Genomic DNA, 2,780 nt, shown 5'->3' with positions numbered 1-2,780 from the left:
GGCAACCCACACACCAACTCTGACAGATCATCAGTAGAGCAGGTGTTTAAATTAGCTAATCAACCACCGCTGTGTTAGATTAGCTAATAGTAGCAGTAGCTAACCTACCACAACGATCACTTACTAATAATTGCAAAATAAACATCAAACCTAAAAACAAACTATAACCGACTGAATGTTCTGTTCTTTACACAGGAAATGTTCGCGTGTTTTGTGGTGTTGAATCTTGATACATTAGTGGAGCTGTTGTCAGTCGGTTGCTATGGCAATGGGTTTGTGTGTAGCATAGCCAACTCAGAGGTTGAGAAAAATTAATACGAGGGATGTGCTGTGGTGGCTCAGGGGTTGGGCGCGACCCACGTGTGGAGGCCTTGGTCCTCGGCGCGGCTGTCGCGGGTTCGATTCCCGGCCCGGCGGCATTTCCGCATGTCTTCCCCTTCTCACAAAATTTCCAGATATAATCAGTAACATGCTGCGTGTCTAGATCACAGATTTAGCTAAGAAACGGAAACAGGCTCCAGGTAAGAAAGTGTCTACACATCCCATTTAAAGCGATTCTTTAAGCGCTTTTCACCCTAATTGAGTCAAAGTTTAACAAACAAAAGGTTTTATGAAAGTCTTTGCAGTGCATTTTGGACCCTTTCCATTGAAATTATGATAATTGTTTTGACATTTTCAAAGACTTTCATAAAACCTTTTGAATGTTGCAAAGAAACAACACACGTGACATGACTAAATTTTTTCTACACATTTCAGGTCATGCTCATATTTAATGGGCCATTCATATTTTTGCCTCCCTGCATGTGGGAGAGGTCTTGGCTGCTCACAGGCTCCAGCAGCCTCCCTCTGTCATGCGTGGAGAGGCTTCAGCTGCCATTGTGCTGTTTGAAACGGGATAGGTGTGCCCGTCTCTTGGATTAAAGCAGGAGAATGGACCCAGAAACAGACAGGTTCCACTGCCTATGCCCACTGATACGCCTTCGCATCGGGCCGGGGAAGACGCTCTGTAATGACGCAGCATCTGCAGCGTTACGAATAAAATGAATAAAACTCTTTGATTTGAGCTTGAAAAGACCGAGCAAATGAAATACCTTTTTTTTTTCTTTCATTTATTCTGATTTTCCCTCCTGGCTTTATTAATTTGTTTGTGTATCAGCTTTTTGTTTGGAACACCATTTGAATGGACTGATGGATTTGCACACCAAATGTTGTCCCATTGCGCTGTTTTGCATGCTGTGCGGCTTGGCCTCAGCCTGGCACCATTTGTCATCAAAGCCTTTCTCACTGGTTCTCGCTCACATCTAAAAAAGCCTTTCATAAGCCAGACATCTATGAATAATAGATAGATTATCTGTTTAAATTGTAACTGGTCTGGTGATGTCGACCAATAACTTCCATTTTTGTATTTTCTTTTATTTCAGATCACCAATAACATTATTTTGTCAACGTCAAAGCAAATCTGTCAGCCAGAACATTTACTCTTGAGATTTTCATACTTAGTAATGATAAAATGACAAATTTTATTGGCCATTTATGTGATAGACCAAAATTATGTGGTACATAATTTTAAAGTGGGAGAAATTTTGGTGATTTAGCATATAGAAAGAAATGGTGTTGATTTTTCAGTCATTTTTCCAGATTATTCATTAATTTATAAAGATCACAGTTTCAAAGTAAATATTAAGTTATCAAGCTAAATATTTAGTTTGTGAATAAATGTTCACAAACTAAATATTTAGTTATGAAGATGAATATTTAGATTGTGAACTAAATATTTAGACCGAAACTAAATATTTAGTTAGGAAACTAAATAGTTAGCAAACTTTACAAATTAGTTTACAAAATCTAAATTTATTTCTTAAAGTTAAAAACTTAGTTAGCCAACTAAATATTTAGCTTCGAAGTAAATATTTAGTTAGCGAACTAAATATTTAGTTTCAAGCTATTTATTTAGTTTGCAAGTTTTACAAACTATTTACTTTGAAGGTAAATATTTTTTTGGCAATTCTTTTTGGCAATATTTACATACTAAATATTTTTGTTTGAAGCAAAACATTGGATTTGACAAGCTTAATATTTAGTTAAATAACTAAACATTTCAAAGGAGATATTTAGTTAGCAAGCTAAATGTTTCAATATGCAAATTCACCTTTAAATAAACATAAGTGGACTACCTCATATAACCAAAATAAAACCTGTGCCCTCTGAACTTCTTTACTCTTACTTTTGAATCGCTTCCTGTCGTCTATTTATCGTTTCTTTTCCTGTTCCTGTACAGCATTTGAGCTTAAGGCAAAAATAAAACGGCTTTAAAGGCAAAACAGACATTTACCAACAGATCTACAGCAACAGTAACTGCGTCAGCATTGAAGGATTCAGTCTCACCAGCTGGAGTTTATATAGAAGTTCTCAATACTCAGCTTTTATTTTGATAGTCCAGTGATGTTTATCGCTAAGTGAATTTGCATATTAGCTAAAAATTGTTCTCTGAACGAGATAAATATTTCATTTACAAAATAAATAGCTCAGTGCTAAATTGTTAGCTTGCTCATTATTTGTGGAGCTAAATATTTAGCTTGCTAACTAAATATTTAAAATGGAGGTAGATGTTTATCAAACCTGAGGTTCTCAAATGCCTCAGTTTTAGCTCAATGTTTTTATGCCTTTCATTGTCACATTGGTTTTGATTAAAATACTGTAACATTTGTTTTGTAAATACATGAATATCGCCTCCAGGTTTATTGTAGAAACAAGGTTGGTGTTTTTATTGGGTAACAAAG

The 2,780-nt window shown here is 35.7% G+C and overlaps 1 long non-coding RNA gene across 1 annotated transcript; it reads left to right on the top strand.

The window, feature by feature from the left end:
* Positions 1 to 299: 299 nt before the first annotated feature.
* On the top strand, positions 300 to 1,072 carry LOC114145369 (uncharacterized). The gene is made up of 2 exons (XR_003595671.1): positions 300 to 521; positions 757 to 1,072. It is a non-coding gene; the product is annotated as an uncharacterized LOC114145369 (long non-coding RNA).
* Positions 1,073 to 2,780: the final 1,708 nt, after the last annotated feature.

The sequence above is a fragment of the Xiphophorus couchianus genome, chromosome 5, assembly GCF_001444195.1.
Source record: "Xiphophorus couchianus chromosome 5, X_couchianus-1.0, whole genome shotgun sequence".
In the NCBI taxonomy this organism is placed as follows: Eukaryota; Metazoa; Chordata; class Actinopteri; order Cyprinodontiformes; family Poeciliidae; genus Xiphophorus; species Xiphophorus couchianus.
This window is presented reverse-complemented; position numbering and strand designations above follow the sequence as displayed.